The 23,536-nt window shown below is 37.8% G+C and overlaps 1 long non-coding RNA gene across 1 annotated transcript in view; it reads right to left on the reverse strand.

The window, feature by feature from the left end:
- Nucleotides 1–19,838: 19,838 nt before the first annotated feature.
- LOC131512686 (uncharacterized) overlaps nt 19,839–23,536 on the reverse strand; it is a 274,159-nt gene continuing 270,461 nt past the window's right edge. The window contains exon 4 of the long non-coding RNA XR_009262248.1: nt 19,839–20,359. This is a non-coding gene — a long non-coding RNA (uncharacterized LOC131512686). The remainder of the gene's footprint in view (nt 20,360–23,536) is intronic.

The following is a 23,536-nucleotide window of genomic DNA, read 5'->3' on the forward strand; positions in this document are numbered from 1 at the left end:
TGATCTTTAAGTATGTTCATTCTATCCCAACTTTCTCAAGGGTTTTTATTAAGAAAAGGTGCTGGATTTTGTCAAAGACCTTTTCTGCATCTATTGACAGGATCATATGGTTCTTCTCTTTTTTTTTGTTAATGTGGTGTATCACGTTGATCGATTTGCGAATGTTGAACCAGCCCTGCATCCCAGGAATGAATCCCACTTGATCATGGTGAATAATTCTTTTTATATGCCGTTGAATTCGATTTGCTAGTATCTTATTGAGAATTTTTGCATCCATATTCATCAGGGATATTGGCCTGTAGTTCTGTTTTTTTACTGGGTCTCTGTCTGGTTTAGGAATCAAAGTAATACTGGCTTCATAGGATGAGTCTGGAAGTTTTCCTTCCCTTTCTATTTTTTGGAATAGCTTGAGAAGGATAGGTATTATCTCTGCTTTAAACGTCTGGTAGAACTCCCCTGGGAAGCCATCTGGTCCTGGACTCTTATTTGTTGGGAGATATTTGATAACCGATTCAATTTCTTCGCTGGTTATGGGTCTGTTCAAGCTTTCTATCTCGTCCTGATTGAGTTTTGGAAGAGTGTGGGTGTTTAGGAATTTGTCCATTTCTTCAAGGTTGTCCAATTTGTTGGCATATAATTTTTCATAGTATTCCCTGATAATTGTTTGTATCTCTGAGGGATTGGTTGTAATAATTCCATTTTCATTCATGATTTTATCTATTTGGGTCAACTCCCTTTTCTTTTTGAGAAGCCTGGCTAGAGGTTTGTCAATTTTGTTTATTTTTTCAAAAAACCAACTCTTGGCTTCGTTGATCTGCTCTACAGTTTTTTTAGATTCTATATTGTTTATTTCTGCTCTGATCTTTATGATTTCTCTTCTTCTGCTGGGTTTAGGCTGCCTTTGCTGTTCTGCTTCTATTTCCTTTAGGTGTGCTGTTAGATTTTGTATTTGGGATTTTTCTTGTTTCTTGAGATAGGCCTGGATTGCAATGTATTTTCCTCTCAGGACTGCCTTCGCTGCGTCCCAAAGCGTTTGGATTGTTGTATTTTCATTTTCATTTGTTTCCATGTATTTTTTAATTTCTTCTCTAATTGCCTGGTTGACCCACTCATTCGTTAGTAGGGTGTTCTTTAACCTCCATGCTTTTGGAGGTTTTCCAGACTTTTTCCTGTGGTTGATTTCAAGCTTCATAGCATTGTGGTCTGAAAGTATGCATGGTATAATTTCAATTCTTGTAAACTTATGAAGGGCTGTTTTGTGACCCAGTATATGATCTATCTTGGAGAATGTTCCATGTGCACTCGAGAAGAAAGTATATTCTGTTGCTTTGGGATGCAGAGTTCTAAATATATCTGTCAAGTCCATCTGATCCAATGTATCATTCAGGGCCCTTGTTTCTTTATTGACTGTGTGTCTAGATGATCTATCCATTTCTGTAAGTGGGGTGTTAAAGTCCCCTGCAATGACCACATTCTTATCAATAAGGTTGCTTATGTTTATGAGTAATTGTTTTATATATCTGGGGGCTCCGGTATTTGGCGCATAGACATTTATAATTGTTAGCTCTTCCTGATGGATAGACCCTGTAATTATTATATAATGCCCTTCTTCATCTCTTGTTACAGCCTTTAATTTAAAGTCTAGTTTGTCTGATATAAGTATGGCTACTCCAGCTTTCTTTTGGCTTCCAGTAGCATGATAAATAGTTCTCCATCCCCTCACTCTGAATCTAAAGGTGTCCTCAGATCTCAAATGAGTCTCTTGTAGACAGCAAATAGATGGGTCTTGTTTTTTTATCCATTCTGATACCCTATGTCTTTTGGTTGGCGCATTTAATCCATTTACATTCAGTGTTATTATAGAAAGATACGGGTTTAGAGTCATTGTGATGTCTGTATGTTTTATGCTTGTAGTGATGTCTCTGGGACTTTGTCTCACAGGACCCCCCTTAGGATCTCTTGTAGGGCTGGTTTCGTGGTGACAAATTCCTTCAGTTTTTGTTTGTTTGGGAAGACCTTTATCTCTCCTTCTATTCTAAATGACAGACTTGCTGGATAAAGGATTCTCGGCTGCATATTTTTTCTGTTTAGCACACTGAAGATATCGTGCCAAGCCTTTCTGGCCTGCCAAGTTTCAAAGGAGAGATCAGTCACGAGTCTTATAGGTCTCCCTTTATATGTGAGGGCACGTTTATCCCTTGCTGCTTTCAGAATTTTCTCTTTATCCTTGTATTTTGCCATTTTCACTATGATATGTCGTGCAGAAGATCGATTCAAGTTACGTCTGAAGGGAGTTCTCTGTGCCTCTTGGATTTCAATGCCCTTTTCCTTCCCCAGTTCAGGGAAGTTCTCAGCTATAATTTCTTCAAGTACCCCTTCAGCACCTTTCCCTCTCTCTTCCTCCTCTGGGATACCAATTATGCGTATATTATTTCTTTTTAGTGTATCACTTAGTTCTCTAATTTTCCCCTCATACTCCTGGATTTTTTTATCTCTCTTTCTTTCAGCTTCCTCTTTCTCCATAACTTTATCTTCTAGTTCACCTATTCTCTCCTCTGCCTCTTCAATCCGAGCCGTCGTGGTTTCCATTTTGTTTTGCATTTCGTTTAAAGCGTTTTTCAGCTCCTCGTGACTGTTCCTTAGTCCCTTGATCTCTGTAGCAAGAGATTCTCTGCTGTCCTGTATACTGTTTTAAAGCCCAGCGATTAATTTTATGACTATTATTCTAAATTCACTTTCTGTTATATTATTTAAATCCTTTTTGATCAGTTCATTAGCTGTTGTTATTTCCTGGAGATTCTTCTGAGGGGAATTCTTCCGTTTGGTCATTTTGGACAGTCCCTGGAGCACTGAGGACCCGCAGGGCACTTCCCCCGTGCTGTGGTGTATAACTGGAGTTGGTGGGCGGGGCCGCAGTCCGACCTGATGTCTGCCCCCAGCCCACCGCTGGGGCCACAGTCAGACTGGTGTGTGCCTTCTCTTCCCCTCTCCTAGGGGCGGGATTCACTGTGGGGTGGTGTGGCCCGTCTGGTCTACTTGCACACTGCCAGGCTTGTGGTGCTGGGGAGCTGGCGTATTAGCTGGGGTGGGTAGGCAAGGTGCACGGGGGCAGGAGGGGCAGGCTTAGCTCGCTTCTCCTTAGGTGATCCACTTCAGGAGGGGCCCTGTGGCAGCGGGAGGGAGTCAGATCCGCTGCCGGAGGTTTGGCTCCGCAGAAGCACAGAGTTGGGTGTTTGCGCGGAGCGAGCAAGTTCCCTGGCAGGAACTGGTTCTCTTTGGGATTTTGGCTGGGGGATGGGCGGGGGAGATGGCGCTGGCGAGCGCCTTAGTTCCCCGCCAAGCTGAGCTCTGCCGTCCGTCCGGGGGCTCAGCAGCTCTCCCTCCCTTTGTCCTCCAGCCTTCCCGCTTTCTGAGCAGAGCTGTTAACTTCTGACCTCCCAGACGCTAAGTCGCGCTTGCTGTCGGAACACAGTCCGTCCGGCCCCTCCGCTTTTGCCAGCCCGACTCGGGGGCTCTGCTTGGCCGGCGAGCCGCCCCTCCGCCCCGGCTCCCTCCCGCCAGTCTGTGGAGCGCGCACCGCCTCGCCGCCCTTCCTACCCTCTTCCGTGGGCCTCTCGTCTGCGCTTGGCTCCGGAGACTCCGTTCTGCTAATCCTCTGACGGTTTTCTGGGTTCTTTAGGCAGGTGTAGGTGGAATCTAAGTGATCAGCAGGACGCGCGGTGAGCCCAGCGTCCTCCTACGCCGCCATCTTCCGGAACCCAATAATTCCATTTTCATTCATGATTTTTATCTATTTGGGTCATTTCCCTTTTCTTTTTGAGAAGCCTGGCTAGAGGTTTGTCAATTTTGTTTATTTTTTCAAAAAACCAACTCTTGGTTTCGTTGATCTGCTCTACCGTTTTTTTTAGATTCTATATTGTTTATTTTTGCTCTGATCTTTATTATTTCTCTTCTGCTGGGTTTAGGCTGCCTTTGCTGTTCTGCTTCTATTTCCTTTAGGTATGCTGTTAGATTTTGTATTTGGGATTTTTCTTGTTTCTTGAGATAGGCCTGGATTGCGATGTATTTTCCTCTCAGGACTGCCTTCGCTGCGTCCCAAAGCATTTGGATTGTTGTATTTTCATTTTCATTTGTTTCCATATATTTTTAAATTTCTTCTCTAATTGCCTGGTTGACCCACTCATTCGTTAGTAGGGTGTTCTTTACCCTCCATGCTTTTGGAGGTTTTCCAGACTTTTTCCTGTGGTTGATTTCAAGCTTCATAGCATTGTGGTCTGAAAGTATGCATGGTATAATTTCAATTCTTGTAAACTTATGAAGGGCTGTTTTGTGACCCAGTATATGATCTATCTTGGAGAATGTTCCATGTGCACTCGAGAAGAAAGTATATTCTGTTGCTTTGGGATGCAGAGTTCTAAATATATCTGTCAAGTCCATCTGATCCAATGTATCATTCAGGGCCCTTGTTTCTTTATTGACCATGTGTCTAGATGATCTATCCATTTCTGTAAGTGGGGTGTTAAAGTCCCCTGCAATGACCACATTCTTATCAATAAGGTTGCTTATGTTTATGAGTAATTGTTTTATATATCTGGGGGCTCCTGTATTCGGCACATAGACATTTATAATTGTTAGCTCTTCCTGATGGATAGACCCTGTGATTATTATATAATGCCCTTCTTCATCTCTTGTTACAGCCTTTAATTTAAAGTCTAGTTTGTCTGATATAAGTATGGCTACTCCAGCTTTCTTTTGCCTTCCAGTAGCATGATAAATAGTTCTCCATCCCCTCACTCTCAATCTAAAGGTGTCCTCAGATCTCAAATGAGTCTCTTGTAGACAGCAAATAGATGGGTCTTGTCTTTTTATCCATTCTGATACCCTATGTCTTTTGGTTGGCGCATTTAATCCATTTACATTCAGTGTTATTATAGAAAGATACGGGTTTAGAGTCATTGTGATGTCTGTATGTTTTATGCTTGTAGTGATGTCTCTGGGACTTTGTCTCACAGGACCCCCCCTTAGGATCTCTTGTAGGGCTGGTTTCGTGGTGACAAATTCCTTCAGTTTTTGTTTGTTTGGGAAGACCTTTATCTCTCCTTCTATTCCAAATGACAGACTTGCTGGATAAAGGATTCTCGGCTGCATATTTTTTCTGTTTAGCACACTGAAGATATCGTGCCAAGCCTTTCTGGCCTGCCAAGTTTCAAAAGAGAGATCAGTCACGAGTCTTATAGGTCTCCCTTCATATGTGAGGGCACGTTTATTCCTTGCTGCTTTCAGAATTTTCTCTTTATCCTTGTATTTTGCCAGTTTCACTATGATATGTTGAGCAGAAGATCGATTCAAGTTACGTCTGAAGGGAGTTCTCTGTGCCTCTTGGATTTCAATGCCTTTTTCCTTCCCCAGTTCAGGGAAGTTCTCAGCTATAATTTCTTCAAGTACCCCTTCAGCACCTTTCCCTCTCTCTTCCTCCTCTGGGATACCAATTATGCGTATATTATTTCTTTTTAGTGTATCACTTAGTTCTCTAATTTTCCCCTCATACTCCTGGATTTTTTTTATCTCTCTTTCTTTCAGCTTCCTCTTTTTCCATAACTTTATCTTCTAGTTCACCTATTCTCTCCTCTGCCTCTTCAATCCGAGCCGTCGTCATTTCCATTTTGTTTTGCATTTCGTTTAAAGCGCTTTTCAGCTCCTCGTGACTGTTCCTTAGTCCCTTGATCTCTGTCGCAAGAGATTCTCTGCTGTCCTGTATACTGTTTTCAAGCCCAGGGATTAATTTTATGACTATTATTCTAAATTCACTTTCTGTTATATTATTTAAATCCTTTTTGATCAGTTAATTAGCTGTTGTTATTTCCTGGAGATTCTTCTGAGGGGAATTTTTCCGTTTGGTCATTTTGGATAGTCCCTGGAGTGGTGAGGACCTGCAGGGCACTTCCCCCGTGCTGTGGTGTATAACTGGAGTTGGTGGGCGGGGCCGCAGTCAGACCTGATGTCTGCCCCCAGCCCACTGCTGGGGCCACAGTCAGACTGGTGTGTGCCTTCTCTTCCCCTCTCCTAGGGGCGGGATTCATTGTGGGGTGGCGTGGCCCGTCTGGGCTACTTGCACACTGCCAGGCTTGTGGTGCTGGGAATCTGGTGTATTAGCTGGGGTGGGTAGGCAAGGAGCACGTGGGCGGAAGGCGCAGGCTTACCTCACTTCTCCTTAGGTGATCCACTTCAGGAGGGTCCCTGTGGCAGTGGGAGGGAGTCAGATCTGCTGCCGGAGGTTTGGCTCCGCAGAAGCACAGAGTTGGGTGTTTGCGTAGAGCGAGCAATTTCCCTGGCAAGAACTGGTTCCCTTTGGGATTTTGGCTGGGGGATGGGTGGGGGAGGTGGCACTGGCGAGCGCCTTTGTTCCCCACCAAACTGAGCTCTGTCGTCCGGGGGCTCAGCAGCTCTCCCTCCCTTTGTCCTCCAGCCTTCCTGCTTTCTGAGCAGAGCTGTTAACTTATGACCTCCCAGATGCTAAGTCCCGCTTGCTGTGGAACACACTCCAACCGGCCCCTCCGCTTTTGCAAGCCAGACTTGGGGGCTCTGCTTGGCCAGCGGGCCGCCCCTCCGACCCGGCTCCCTCCCGCCAGTCCGTGGAGCGTGCACCGCCTCGCCGCCCTTCCTACCCTCTTCCGTGGGCCTCTCGTCTGCGCTTGGCTCCGGAGACTCCGTTCTGCTAATCCTCTGGTGGTTTTCTGGGTTCTTTAGGCAGGTGTAGGTGGAATCTAAGTGATCAGCAGGACGCGCGGTGAGCCCAGCGTCTTCCTACACCACCATCTTCCCTCTCCTCTTCCTCCTTTGTCTCAAAGCCCAGCAACATTTAATAGATTCATGGCTTTGAGTAGCTTCCAAGATCTCTTCAAGATTCAAATGAGAGGGTAGGACTGGCATGTACTGTAAGAGGTTGTTCTCAAAATTAGGTAATTTATATAAAGCAGTAAACATGGTGGCTGATACATAGTGAATACTCAAATGTTAGCTACAACAATAATCATATATATCACTGAAAGTCAGAATTGTACTACTTGAAAAATCTCAGTAAGCAGTAAACAAGTCATTCCTTTTGTTAGTAAAATGGAAGGAGTCCTATTTATACGGTTGGATTAGAATGTAAAAATGTTCCTCCTTTTGTAATGGGCTCATTGTTTCTAGAAAATCCATATAGATCTTCTCTTTAAAACTGTTTCTTACTCCAAAATGCCCAATACTTATAAGTTATCATAGAGCAGAATCAATGGTCCCAGGTACTCAAAAATAACCAATAGAAGAAAAAAAAAAAACTTTCAGTTTTTTTTAAGTTAAGAGTTAACTTAACTCTTAACTTAAAGAGTTTTTTTTAAGTTAAGAGTTAAAGAGTTTCTTTAAGTTAAGAGTTACTTAACTCATGGTCTTATTGGTATTTTGTCATTGGTGGAACACTTGATTTATGAGGGAAGAGCAAAAATTTTGGAATCTGACAGGCTTTCATTGGAACACTGAATCTGTCACTTACTAGCATAAATGTGAAAAAAAAATCATTCTTTGCCTAAGTATTTTTTTAAAATTTTTTTGTAAAGTTAACCACCTACTCATAGGGTCACTATAAGGATAAATGACAAATAAGAACTAGGCCTGGATCGTAATAAGACCTTAATAAATTGCAGCTATTATCATTTTCATTTAGTGTAGGTCATTCTGCTTTACCAAGAAAAATAAACAGTAACCCAGAAAAAGTAACGAGGACTAAGTTTCTCTATCTGATTTATAATGCAAATTCCTGTCCTTCTATAAAAAGAGCATTAAAGTTTCCTTTGAAAATATAGCTAGAGAGGTTATATAATTTTTTCAAGTGGTTTATTAAGGGAGAAGGAAAAGTAAGCTTTTTAAACTGCCATCAGTTATAACTTGAAGGTTTCTTCTGTTGAGTCTTTCCTAAGAACCCCATTCCAAGCCTACCTAAGTCTTATATTTGACAGCAGAGGGTCAATTAAAAATGCCTTTTTTTAAATTGTGAAATACTTGAAGCATGCCAAAAGTAGATGATAAAATACCTTTATACCCAACAACTCAGCCTAAAAGATAAAGTCTTAGAACAATTGAGGTCCCAAGATACTTCTCTGAGATTCTTGCCTTCTTTGTTCTCCTCTTACCAACAACGCATGCCCTCGACATTACTATCATCCTGAATCTGGGCAATCATTTGTAGTCTGTAATCCAAAAAAATACACATTTTGATTTCTGTAAATAAGCTTGAGAACAAATGTGATTATAAACTTAAAAGAATTTTCTGTTCTTCTTTCCGTTTTTTATTTCATTTTAAAGTAAATAGTAGGGGCGCCTGGGTGGCGCAGTCGGTTAAGCGTCCGACTTCAGCCAGGTCACGATCTCGTGGTCCGTGAGTTCGAGCCCCGCGTCAGGCTCTGGGCAGATGGCTCGGAGCCTGGAGCCTGTTTCCGATTCTGTGTCTCCCTCTCTCTCTCTGCCCCTCCCCCGTTCATGCTCTGTCTCTCTCTGTCCCAAAAATAAATAAAAAAAATAAATAAATAAAAAAAATAAATAAATAAAGTAAATAGTAGTACAAATTCCTTCCATTGCTAACAACACCATGGCACCAGAAAGTATCAAGGTCCTTTCCAAATAAGAGATGAATAAGATAAATTAACATACCTATCCTTTTATTTTAAAAATATGGAGTGGCATGATGAAAATGAATCCATCAAAAAAAATATGCAAGGCACCATGCTAAGCAAAATGAGATTTTTCTCCTTACATTTTGGGATAGATTGCAAAGCAACTGTACCTCTCCTCTTTTGTTAAATATTGTGCATAAATATCTTGGTTTATATTCATCTATACCTGCTTTAAATGTTGGCCACTCTGAGCAAATTAGTAGTGACCTTGTATAGATCTATACCAACTCTTGAAAGCTTAATGTCTTTTCTAACCTTCAAAGACTATTCTCAGGGTGTTTTTTAAAAAATGTTAAAATATGCTTTTTAAAGTGGAAAGCCTTTCAAAATAGTCCCTAGGGAAAATTGTGTTAAGATGGGACTTCTTTAAAAAGTCATTTTTTTCTATTTTTCTATTTACAAGACAAAACTCTGTTATCAGACAGGAAAAATTAATGTAGTTTACCTTCTGTATTTATTTTAATGCTTTGGTTTTAATAAGATGTCCTATTAGGAGAATGAAAGTATTAAAGGAATATGATTTTATATATAATATAATTAATACTATATATGTAATCATTTTCCTTTAATACTTCCATATATATGTGTATATATATACATATATATATATATATACACGTGTATATATATGTGTATATATATATATAAGAGAGAGAGTGAGTTAGTTCTAAGGGGCTAGAAATCTTCTATAACCAGCTCCATGGCAATGGAGAAAGAACAAGAACATTCCTAAGGCAAAGCTGGTCACTATTGTTTAGAACTTCCTTGTGGATTCAGACCATTTCCACTGTATGTGTATATATTTATACACTTACACACCTATATACAAATTCTACCAAAGAAAATGAATACAATGTCAAGGAAATCCTTATTGGAGACCTCTTCATTTCAGTGGCAAAAAGAAGAGCTATTTGATTTCTTGTATTAACTCAGAACATATTCTTTTACTGGCTCTAGTGCAGTACTGTGTCTTTTCCTCATTCCATTTCACTGATCCAAGCACAGATAGAAGTCTGAGATTCACATAAGCTAAATGATCATCCCAGAGCCAAAGCTTGTATGCTTGTGTGTGTCCAATAAATTTGATCCATTTCACCTGTGACATCCAGAGTTATTAACAAGCAGAATTAGTTCTAGATCCGCTCTAGTTTACTAATTTACAAATATATATATATCTTAATGATTTTCAACAAGAGGTGGAAGTGTTGATATTAATGACAGAGAAAAGTTCTTTCTTTATAATCTAGATTATGGGACTGTATATTAGAGATTCTGGCTTAATGTCTAGAATGCATACTCTGGTAAAGTGGTATGCCTGAATACACTTGACACCTATTTGGAGTGTCTACTGGGATCCTAATAAACTACCTAAAAGCCTGTCTCCAACCGTGGCTAAAGCTCTAAGTCTTTAGTTTTTACCCTGACTCAGCGGCTATGGTTTATGAGACTAGACCCATGATGCTCAGAGTTTTCTCCCCAGGGAAGTGTCTTGCGATTATAAAAAGGAAGCTAAATAAAGTATTGGAAATGGTGTAGTGGCTATTATTTGCTCTCTATGTAACTAGACAAGTAGAGAAAGCCAATAGTAGAGATAAAGAACATTGAAACTAGCATGCAGAGGATATTAAAGATGAAAGACCACTGCAATTTTCAATGTTTGGGCTCCGCTAGTGTTCTGTGGTCTAGTTGATTTTCTGTCATTGGCTTTCATGACCTATCTGCTTCATTATAACATATTTGTCATTTTGCCTATGATATATCAAGTTGGCTTATTTTATTTCCAAAAAATATAGTCAATTGAAATATGTAAATTATCCAAATCTTCAGAATAACAGGTATGTAACAAGATGAAAGCCAATTTAAGGTTAGCACTATTTTTTTTTTTTTTTTGGAGATTCCTTGCAGCATCTGAGAAGGAACTAGTTGACTACTCCTTTTCATTCATATTTGCATTAATAAACCATACCTAGTAATGTATTTTGAGACTTGGGTGAGGATGGCTTTCCTCCATGGAATCTATAATCACCAAAAAGGCATCAAGTTAAATTCCCCAACCAATACAGAAGTTTTCTCTGATAGTCTGACCAGTGGCCATATTCTGAATGCTTCTAGCAATTAGGATCTCGTTAATATATGAAGCAGTTAGTTATATCATTGTTACACAGTGATGTTAGAATTTTTCTCCTATTAAAATCTTTCAAAAGTGATACGTGGAAAGTTTTGGGGAAGTTTGTCAATGCCTTTTTCAAAATGAAAAGTTTACGTTGTTAGTATCAAGGTACTGTTTTCAGAGTTGCAGCCAAAAACTCTCAAGGGATTAGAGAATAGTTACTATGACTGATGTGATGTGAATGGTCTGGTGGTGAGTAAGACTGAAAACTAAGCTGTGAAATGTTATAAATTAAAGTGAAAATGAAAACAATGGGGAGACCGTGACATTGAGAACTATGTTTCAACTGTTCTGCTTGTCATCTCGGCCCTAACTTGGCATTAATATTGGATAAGAAATTTAACTTTCTGCATGAGTTTCTTCATCTTGAAACAAAATGGGGAAAAAATCTCTAAGTGGCCTCTTCTGACTCTGACATCCTATGGGTAAATAAAAGAACGTATCACAAATACCTAATGTAGCCACTATACTAATCAATGAGGCATGCAGTGCTCATGGAACAACGGATAGAGCTGAGCACTTCAGCACAGTACTTCATCAAATGCTGAGCCTTGACCCCTCTGTTCTTACTGTGACCCAGGATGCATGGCTAACAGAGAGTTTCAGCGTGCCATCTGTCACATCGGTATCTGTAGTTTGAGGACTGGATTATAGCCAAAGATCCATCAATTGATGTATCAGTCGTTCCATTCTTAAAGTCATACAGCTTTAAAAGTGATGTCTTTGCCTTTATCTACATTCTACTTTTGATAAATCCTAACTCAGTGGTTAGCAATGAACTAGAAAAGTAAGTGAATAGTAAATCACTGATACTGACTGTGACTTTTATCATTCAAGTGAAGATGGCCACTCAGTTGGGTCTGAGAGATTGTGAAGTAGAAAAAGCACATTGAGTGTTTCATTAGCACCGCTCCATCCTTCTCTGTGTGATTCCCTTCCTATTCTTCTGTATCCTCTCTCTCCCTTATCCCTGTCTATTGTATTGAGCTCTGAATACCAGAACCCTTTACTGCTGTACTTTTCTTCCATTCTGGTCTACTCTTCCACATTCAAGACCCTTTCTCCTTCATTCAAAGTATCCTGCACTGTGTTCTTCTACCCTTTTATCCCTGCTAAGTAGCTAGCTAGTTACTGAAATAGCTATTTGGGGCTAGACTGTTAAAAGCTAATAAAGGGCATAATTTGTCACTACTTACTTTAAAACTAGAGAATATTTACTTGATGTCTACCATGTGCCACAAAGTGTCTTAATAGAGGATTAAGAAATGTATACCTACATTATCTTCTAGCTCTTGAAGATATCAGCCTAAAGAGAAAGAACCTAAGCAAATATCTAAAATAGTGTGTGGTGAGTGCTCTAGTAAATATGTAAACAACATACATTGAAAGTATAGAGAAAGAATTGGATTCAATATGGAATGAAGGGATAGAAGGTAATAACTGGAAAATCTATGAAGGAGAGACTGTTATTACTCTGAGTCAGTGTGACTCAAGAGGAGTAAGGAGAGTGTCTTTCAGGAAGAAGAAAGAATATATACAAAGCAATGTGATGAGGAAGGAAATGCTGGATTACCTAGGGGATACAAATGGAGGAATGAAAAGAGAAAAGGCTAAGAGAGACGATCTTGACATATGATCTTATACAACACATATGGCATGTGGACACTATAATAATAGAGCATATGAGTAATGGGAGACCATTAGACTATTAGAATGCAAGCATGGCTTACATGTTTGTAAAATCAAATCCCATGAGAGTATGAAAATGAGTAGGGAACATGGAGAAGGAGGCAGGGAACTGGAAGCAAAGAAAATACTTAAAAATCCACTGAAACTCAGGCCAGAATTCAGCAATGGAAGTAAAAATAGAGACAAATCCCCCAGACATTTATTACTATAAAAATTGACAGGGTGTAATGATCCACTGAATGTTTGTATGAGAAAGGGAAAAGGAACCAGGTGGTTTTAAGAGAGAACAGAATTGAGGATGATATCAGAATATTTGATTTGTATGCTTGGATAGTTGTTAAAACCATATGTGGCAATCGGGAAAAATATAGGTAGATAGTATGGTAAGTAATCAGTGAGAAAGAAGACACAAAATAAAGCAATGGTTATAAGTAAAGATGTTTTAGAACATAATACATTATATAAATGTATATAATATGAAATATAGCAATATCTGGAAATATATATAGAAATTAGGAAATAGGGATACTCTGAATTTTTATAATTGAAATTATTAGCTAAGTGTATAACAGTGAAATTACTTATGAAGAGTGTGTAGCAGGAGAGAGAAAGATCTAGGAGGAATATTGATATTTAAGGGGTAAGAACAAACAGCCAGAAAAGTGAAAGAAAAGAGAAAATCACAGTATTGTAGTAATAAAAGAACAAGACCAATTCAAGGAGAGGATAAGCAAAAAACTTAATCTTTAACAACAAGTAGGATTATGCTTCAGAAGGAATGGCAAATGAAATGCAAAATGTCAATGACTTAAATGAAAGGCTGGTTAAAATACATTTTAGGAGTCAACATGTGGCAATCGACATTTGAATTGAATAATGAACTTTATTGCACAGAAAACTGAAAAGAAAGTGAGGTAACAGAGATACAATTATACGTGTATTTTAAGGGACTTCGCCATTTGTAATTGTATCTTTAGTCTTAATGTGCAGCTTAGTATAAGAACTTACTTTTTTCAGTTAATAAATGAACAATTGTAAATAATTAAGATCCTTTGGTAACAACCCATTTAAAAAAAATCACTTGCCTCCTGTATGGAAACTGTATTAATTATCTATCACTGCATAACAATAGTACTATAAACTTAATGGATTAAAACATTATGCATGTATCATCTTAGCTTATGTGGATCAAGAGTTAGGGTGTAGCATAGCTGGGTCCTCTTCTTTAGGGTCTCATAAAGCTGCTGTAAAGGTTTTACTCCAGACTTGTGCTCTTAGCTGAAATTCAACTGGAAAAAGATGTGCTTTTAAGTCTATGTGATTGTTGCCTGCACTTAATTCCTTGAGAGATTTTAGACTGAGATTTTATTTCTCCCTGGATGTTGGCTGGAGTCTGTCTTCAGTACCTTTCTCTGTGGGTCTTTCCAACATGACAGCTTCCTTCCTCAGAGTCAAAATGGAGGGAGGTCTTGAGAGATGAATATTACAGTCTTAGGTTTTTAAAGGAATGACATTCCATTCCTTTGCACTATTAGTTAAAAACAAATCAAATTTCCTGCCCATCTCAAGGGCGTGGTATTAATGAAGGCCTGAATACCGAGAAGGAGGAATCATGGGAGCTAACTTAAAGTTGCCTGCCACAACAGATAAGACCCTGCTTTAATGCAGGTGAAAGAGTTTGGACACATGGACCAGTATCTACCTGTGGGAAGAGGTGAAATAGCCAGCAAAGGAGACTGAGAAGTGACTACCAATACAGTAGGAGAAAAATCAGAATAATGAGGTATCCTAAAAGACAAGAAAAGAGCTTTCAAGAAAGAGGAAGTGATTATCTACATCAAATGTTATTAGAAGTTCAAGTAGGATAAGGAATGAGAACTGACCAAGATTTGGCAAAGTTGATTTATTGGCAACTTGGATAAGACCAATTCTATTCAGGTTGTGAGACAAAAGTTTAATTATTAAGGACAGAATTGGAGGAAGAGAAATGGAATAAGTCCTTAATATGATGAGGATAAATGTGTAGGTGGGCCATGGGAAGGTGAAGTTCTCATTTGATCTGAATTTTTCTATCTGAAATGATACTGACCAACAGGTATATGTTTCATGAAGTACAGGGAATATTAGGAAAAAAATTGTTGTGGGGAAAGGAAGATATAACTTACTAGAGACACTTATGATTACTTTAGACTAGAAGGTGCCTCCTCCAAAAGGGTGAATATCTCTTATTGACACATCATCACTTCCAATGTGTTAACTCATGATGGTGACACATGACAGCAGACCCAGTAGAACAGAAAGTTGGGACCAAAAGTTTGTCCCAAGTATCTTCAAACTAAATAGGTGGTTGCATTTTATTTATATTTGAGATAAACCTAAGTAACAAAATCCTGGTAAATCCACTAAAATACAATAGCAAATAGCAAACAAACAAATAAACAAACAAACAAACAAAAACTAGAAGTGGAAGCATTGCCTGAAAGTAAACACTATGTTCTACTTAACATAGAACTTAGGGGCACCTGGGTGGCTCAGTCAGTTAAGTGTCTGACTTGGGCTCAGGTCATGACCTCACAGTTCATGAGTTTGAGGCCCATGTTGGGCTCTGTGTAGAGAGCTCAGAGCCTGGAGCCTGTTGGAGTCTGTGTCTCTCTCTCTCTCTCTCTCTCTCTCTCTCTTCCCTCCCCAACTCATGCTCTGTCTCTTTCTGTCTCAAAAACAAACATTTAAAGAAACCTCAAAGCTAAATATTTTAATCGATAATTCAAAGCAGAAAAAAAAATTAGGAAAAAGATTTTCAAATTCTTACTGTGAATTTGAATTTATCATTATGTGTCATAATAATTTTGGACTAAGTGTATCAAAATAAAAAAGAATAACTTATAAGCATAAATTCAAGGTTATAGTTTTTATTCTGTAGGTATGTAGCTCCCCAAAGAATGTTTACCATAATGTGCCAATCAGAATGTGTGCATTTCTGAAGACTTGTCTTTTTTTTTTTTATTTTTTAAATTTTTTTTTTTCAACATTTTTTATTTATTTTTGGGACAGAGAGAGACAGAGCATGAACGGAGGAGGGGCAGAGAGAGAGGGAGACACAGAATCGGAAACAGGCTCCAGGCTCCGAGCCATTAGCCCAGAGCCTGACGCCGGGCTCAAACTCACGGACCGCGAGATGGTGACCTGGCTGAAGTCGGACGCTTAACCGACTGCGCCACCCAGGCGCCCCTGAAGACTTGTCTTAAAATTATCTCTGATGGGGCACCTGGATGGCTTGTTGGTTAAGCAGCCAATTCTTGATTTCAGCTCATGATCTCACAATTTATGAGATTGAGCTCGATGTCAGGCTCTGCATGGACAGTGTGGAGCCTGCTTGGGATTCTCTCTCTCCACTCTCTTGGCCCCTCCTCCTCCTTGCTTCCTTTCTCTTGCTCTCTCCAAAGAAATGAATAAACTTATATTAACTTTTGAGCTATTCCAGATAATTTAGTACACTAAGGAATAAAGTATGTTCATCAAGAGCTCCAAAGTGTCACTGTTTATAATTACTCCCATTTGCTCTATGTTCTTCTTATTTTGTTTCAAGTTTTTATCTAAATTCTACTCAGTTGATGCACATATAGTGTAATATTGGTTTGGTTTCAGGGGTAGAATTTAGTGATTCATTGTTTACCTATAAAGCCCAGTGTTCATCACAAGTACCTTTCTTAATACCCATCACTCACTTAACCCTTCCCCTCACCTCCCCTCCAGCAACCCTCAGTTTGTTCTCTATAGTTAAGAGTCTCTTATGGTTTGCCTTTTTTTCATTCCTTCTCCTATGTTCATTTGTTTCTTAAATTCCACATGTGAATGAAGTCATATGGCATTTCTTTCTCTGACTTATTTCACTTAGCATAACACTCTAGCTTCATCCACAGCAAGATTTCATTCTTCTTTATGGCTGAGTGATATTCCTGTGTGTGTGTGTGTGTGTGTGTGTGTGTGTGTGCGCGCGCGCGCACATATATACATACACACGCACCACTTGTTTCCATTCATCAGTTGATGGACATATGGGATTTTTCTATAATGTGGCTATTGTTAATGCTGCAAGAAACAGCGGGGTGTAACTGCCCCTTTGAATCAGTATTTCTGTATCGTTTGGATAAATACCTAGTAGTGTAATTGCTGGATCGTAGCGTAGTTCTATTTTTACTTTTTGAGGAGTCTTCATACTGTTTTCCAGAGTGGCTGCACAGTTTGCATTCCCACCCACAGTGTGAGAGGGTTCCCCTTTCTTCATTAGAATGTTCAACTTCCATGTACTTGTGGTCTTTCTAACTTTTTTCTTGTAGTTCAAGTTTCAGAGCACTGTGGTCTGAACTATACATTGTATGATACCAATCGTTTTGTACTTGTTGAGGCCTGATTTGTGATCTTGTATGTGATCTATTCTGGAGAATGTTCCATGTGCACTTGAAAAGAATGTGGATTCTGCTGCTTTAGGATAAAATATTCTGAATAAAACGTTCCGAATATATCTGATAAGTCCATCTGGTCCAGTGTGTCATTCAAAGCCATTGTTTCCTTGTTGATTTTTTGATTAGATGGTCTGTCCATTGCTGTAGGTGGGGGATTAAAGTCCCCTACTAGTATTGTATTATTATCAATAATTTCCTGTATGTTTGTTAGTAATTGTTTTATATTCTATATTCTTTGTCCAAGAGAGGGCATAAATATCGAGAGGATAAATACTTACAACTGTTAGGATCTTCTTGTTGGATAGATCCCTTTAGTATGATACAGTTTCCTTCTTCATTTCTTGTTAGAGTCTTTTGTTTAAAATCTAGTTTGTTTAATATAAGTATGGTACCTCAGCTTTCTTATGATGTCAAAAGAATTATAAATGGTTTTCCACCCCCTCACTTTGAATATGCAGGTGTCTTTAGGTCTAAAATGAGCCTCTTATAGGCAGCATATAGATGGACCTTGGTTTGTTTTTTTTTATCCATTCTGACACTGTCTTTTGTTTGGAGCATTTAATCTATATACATTCAGAGTGATTACTGATAGATATGAATTTAGTGCCATTGTGTTACCTATAAAGTCATAGTTTCTGGAGATTTTCTCTGTTCCTTTCTAGTCTTTGTTGCTTTTGGTGTGAACATTCATTCAATTGCTTTCATTTCTCTGGTTGCTCATTTCTATATAAGCAACTTTTCTTCAGTTTTGAGGTATTTGACAAATACAATTGTAAGATAGTTAAAGCATATTATACAATGATGTGGGTGTCTTTTTTTTTTTTTATTTTAGAAAGCATGATCAGGGGAGGGGCAGAGGGGGAGAGAAAGAGAGTCTTAAGCAGGTTCCACACTCGGCACAGAGCTCTATGTGGGGCTTCATCCCCCCACCCTGGGATCATGACCTGAGCCAAAATCAAGAGTTGGATGCTCAACCTACTGAGCCTCCAACTGATGCATCCATGTTATACAATGATTGGATATCCATATACATTGTGAAAGGATCTTCCCATTGCATTAATTAGCATATCACCTCAGTTATTTGTTTCCGTGAGAAAGTTTAAATTCTTGTGTAATTGAAATTTTCTAAGATAAAATACAGTATTACCAACTGTAGTCACAAAGACTTTCAAGTGCTCTAGCATTTGTCTAGGGCACTTGAAAATTCCCTTGTATCACCTCAGAACATAGTGAATTCACATTTTTTTTGTGTTAACAGGAAGATTATATGTCAAAGCAACACAGCTTAAATTATTCACAGTAGACTATTCTAGGCCAAAATAGATGTATCACAAAGGTTCCATCATGTTAAGTTCATAGGACCACCCTCTAGAACCATAGGATTCCATACAGTAAAAGCAGAAAAATAACAAAATATCTGAACACTTATGCCAAATGATTATACTACTTGTCTCTCATAAATTCCCCACAACCCACATATGAATGTGTATATATGTTTGTCTAAATTTTCTTTTAGAGAAATATTTAAGCTCAAATAATCTGAAAATGTGTATACAAATATATGTATGAGAAATTGGTATCAATAGCCCAGCTGTGTCTTTATAACTAAACACTCTTGTGTAAATGTAAATAGCAAACTTATAATCGGTAAAAAGGGAAGCTTTACAAATGATCACGGATAGTTGTATTCTTATTATCCTTATTAAAACAAAAGAAGGGGCTGCTGATTTAGTTCTTGTCCTATCAGAAGAGAAAATATAAGAATCTGATTAGTCACATACTTAGCCAGTTTGTATCTCTTCAAAATTAAATATTTTAAACAATTATGTGGGACTTCGAAATGAAAGTGCTCCTATAGTTTCTTAAGTAGTGTGTAATGAATCCCTCTCCTGCAAGAATTTCAATGTATTCCAATCTTAAATTGTATACAAATTAATAAAGTGCTTAGTTGTCTCTGGAAAGCCCATATGACTTTCAGACACTAAGTAACCTTGTGGTGAATAAAAATAACTAAACATAATACAAACATTTATTACAAGGGAAATGGACTTGTTAAACCATCAAATTGACAGTCACTCAGTAAATGATCCACAAATTGATAAACTTAATGTGGTATATCAAAGAGAGGAAATAAATGCTGTCAACTCATTCACTCACCCTGCTTCCCCTGAGAACTTGACAAAAAACTAATTTAAGTATTACAGTTTCATTATACATTTACAAGGGGGAAAAAACTGGCTTAAGAGGAAATAGTCACAGACTTGATAATATAAAGTAAATACCAAATATTGTTATTACTACCTTTATGTATAACCTCCTAAAAATGTGACGATATCAAAATAAAACACTGAACTTGATGTAAAGGATAAATCTCTCTAGTAATAACAACAAAACATTTATATATGCTGAACAAAGATCACTCATGAGAAAAAAAATAATTATCCATTATTAACCATGTTTTTTTTTTTTTGCCACTCAAAACCTACTTGACTACTAGTTTCAACAAAATTCAATGAATGGTCTTTGAAAGAAAAAAAAAAAACTAGTGAGTACTTAGTGCATGTTAACATTTGATCTTTGTACAAATGATAAATGAATGAAATCAAATAAATAATATCAAAGGACTAAAACTTTGGTCGAGTAACCAAAGAGAATTATCTTAAGAATTATGTGCAGCTAGGAAACAGTAAAAGAAATTACTCATTTCAAATAATGTTTACCTTTTTTATTTTTTATTTTATTTATTTTTGAGACCGAGAGAGACAGAGCATGAGCAGGGGAGGGGCAGAGAGAGGGGGGAGACACAGAATCGGAAGCAGGCTCCAGTCTCTGAGCTGTCAGCACAGAGCCCAACGCGGGGCTTGAACCACGAACTGTGAGATCACGACCTGAGCCGAAGTCGGACGCTTAACTGACTGAGCCACCCAGTTTTAATATAATGCCATAGATAGCAAAACCTATTTTCAGTGAACGTTTCCTTTATGTGCAAATACAAATGTTTATAGAAGAGAGGAGCTCTAAAATTTTACTGTATGTAAATAAGGTACAATGAATTTCCTTCCTCTTTATCAAGCATTTAAAAATAGAGGCATTGACATATTTTCATCAATTTGTGTCAAATATTGTTACCATTGTCACAATACAGCAGGTTCTAAACATTCAAGTGGCTAGAGAAGAATAGCAAATTCTGCCAAACATGTCCAATGGAAGGAAATGTGGAAGTAGAGGGGGTGTTTTTCTGGAACCCATTCCCACTGGGCACTTGGTCATGCACTCCTGGCTGAAGGAGAAAGGAGAGGGACTCCACCACGGGTTCTTACCGAACTCTTCTTCCTATAAGAAAAGAAAATGGACACAATTAAGTAACACAATCCATGTCTTTATATGTTGGTGAGTCTGGCATTAATGTCCTATATATATATTTATATATATTATAAATTTAATGACAAATTTTGAAGTTACAGTGTGTTATTTCTCTAACTTATTTTTTTTTAAATGTTTATTTATTTATTGTGAGAAAGAGCATGAGTGGGGCAGGGCAGAGAGAAAGGGAGAGAGACAATCCCAAGCAGGCTCCATGATGACAGCTCACAGATCTTAAAAACCTATGAGATCATGACCTGAGCCCAAATCAAGAGTTGGAGGCTTAACCCACTGAGCCACCTAGCAGCCCCTAGTACTCTAACTTACTAGCAAATTTCATTCTAACCATGATTCTTACATGCATTTAAGGTTTGATCAGGACCTTTCAGTGTTACTAGTACATTTCTCAGTTCTCCAAATAGCAGCAGTCACCCAAAGACGGTTTAGTTTGTGATAACACTACTCCCTACCTAACAGTCAAGTTTTACTGCAGACAAATCAAGAGGTAAAGAAAACTTAATAATAAGTAACTTACCTCTTACATTAAATTAGTTATCCTCATCTTGCTCAGTCCTTAAGAATCATTGTTGAGCTATGTCCCCAGAATTTTTCAAGAATAACTACTAAATAATAGTTTCTCAGACACTTTACAGTTTTTATTTCTAATAAACTATACTGCTTTGCCATAGCCACACTTTAAAAGAATCAGCTTTAGAAAGAAATCAAGTATTTAAGAATTTGACTCCATTTTTTTTTCAATATGTAACTTCTATTTCCTAAAATAAGGGGAAAAATCCTCTAATTTTAGAATTTAACATTAAAAAACAGGGGAAATAGTGTCACCATAAAAATACTGACTTTATATTAGTCTTTTCAGTTTTATTCTAAAAAATAAAATAACTTTTATTAAAATAAAGTGACTTTCTTCTATTACTTACCTGTAAGACTAAAGGTATCAAAGATATTTTGAGAGCATAAGATACATTTTGGGGGAGGGGACACCTGAAACTGTATCATTATGCACTGTGTAGGACTTGCACTCTGCCCTTAAAGGGTTTACTGTGACACTGAAGGTAAAGACCTAGATTTGAAATAATTAAAATAAAAATAATTAAAACAAAAATGCATGCTAATATTAACTGTTCTTGAAATGTGCCTACTCTAAGGAATCAGAAGAAAGTGTTGAAGAAAGAAAATGGACTTTACAGCTAAAGACTGGATAGGGCATGAGGAAGCAAGATGAAGCAGGGGTGAGACTGGGGTTGGGGATAATAAAAAGTGATTATGTACTAAAGCAGCATCTTCTCACTTAAGAGCAAGATGATCTAGTTATTGCCTTTTAGTTAGAAAACACTCCAGAACTGAGAGGACTGAAATTCTCCCTCTTCTGTGCTCTTCAGCAAATACATGTTTATTACCAGAGAAACTTACAAGGATTCAAAAAACAAAAACAAAAACAAAAAAAAAAAGAGGGAACTTAAAGATCTTAACATTAATTGATTTTTTTGTTGGAATTATTTTTTCATCTTCACAGGTTTTAATCTTAGGAATCTGGCCACTGGAACAGTGCAAATATAAGGAATGTCTTCCACAAATAGAAGCTACCAGAGTAGGAAAGAAAAAAAAAAAGCTGCTTACTACTTAACAAATAACACTCCTCCCTCCACCCACCCCCATCAAATAACTCCAGAGAGAGTTTCTTATTAACCTAGGAAATATAAAACAGGATATAATGGAATTTACATAATGGAATTTATAATGAAATTTATTATAATGGTATAATTTAGTAGACCCAAGACACAAATCTTTATAGAAAACAACAACAAAAGCAAAAACCAAAAATATACAGTGTCTCTTCTCCATGCCCTATCCTTTTGCACTTAGCAGTTTTTTCTTTACAACAAAAAAAGGATTCCCTGAGCCTTCTTCCCTAATTAACCTTAGCATAAAATTATTTAACAAAAATGCCCTTTAACAAGGCTAGAGATAAGAACATTCATGCTATTCCTCTCAAAATTTAATTCCTGAAGCAGTTCACAAAACATGAAGAGTAAAATCCATAAAGGCCATTTATCTTTTAGCAGTGGCATTTTCTTACTGAGACTTCTGATTTCTCAGACCTTTCTTCCATTTTAGTTTTCTGCCTCTTCAGGCAGGTCACAAGTACAAGTCTGACAGAAAGAAAAAAAAAATGTGGTACCTCTAATTTGTTGTGAGTCTACCTGTATTTCACCTTCACATTCTGCCTTTTGTCAGACTCCATCTAAAATCAAATCACTATTGGCCACGGCCATGTCCTCACAAAAATGGCAGAGTTAGATGTGTTCAAATAACATAATTCTGCTTAGCTATAACAGCTTGCATGGCTATGTGAAAGATCAGTCCCATAGCTAGAAGAAATGTCTGCCATGAACTTACAGAAACTGGTCTCACCAAATATATTTCCATTCAATCTACCACTAATATCTGAAACCAGATCAATTCTTGTCCTTAAATGTTTACCATTTTCTTTTTTTTTTTAATTGTTTGAATTTTGTAAATAACCATGAAACGGGAAAACACCAGACTAATGTCCTATTTTTATTACATCATGTGGATTAATTTAGATGCTCATGTAAATGAGTCTAACCATCATGTAATGCTAGAGTAGATTGTATAATATTGTTGATGGCAATTTCCATAAAAGGATTGGTTAGTATGCATTTTCCAGAAGGTAGCCAAGAACTCCTTAAAAGTATACATAATAACCGTGAGATTCTTCTCAGTCTACCAAGACATTGTATATACCTAACTAAACCATTCCACAGAGAACACCATAAATCTTCCCTGCCTTTAGTTACACCTGCGAATTGTTACCAAAGCTCTCTTTATAACAAGAGGCAATGATGTGTATTTTAACAAAATCCTATAAATGTGGATCCAGTATGAACAAAAGACTGATTCTAGAAGTATGACCCACCCATGAAGGTATAGAAAAAAAAAAAAGACTTTCATTTAAAAAAAAAACATTAGAATGATGTACGTCTACTAAATTTTGCCTTTAACTCCTTCCTCTTCTACCCTCTACTGTCAAGGAGAGTATATCCTTTTATATTTTCTCTATGGCGGATGCATTGATTTTTCAATAAGGCTGTGTGCCAAGC

This window comes from Neofelis nebulosa, chromosome 5, assembly GCF_028018385.1.
Source record: "Neofelis nebulosa isolate mNeoNeb1 chromosome 5, mNeoNeb1.pri, whole genome shotgun sequence".
NCBI classification, from domain to species: domain Eukaryota; kingdom Metazoa; phylum Chordata; class Mammalia; order Carnivora; family Felidae; genus Neofelis; species Neofelis nebulosa.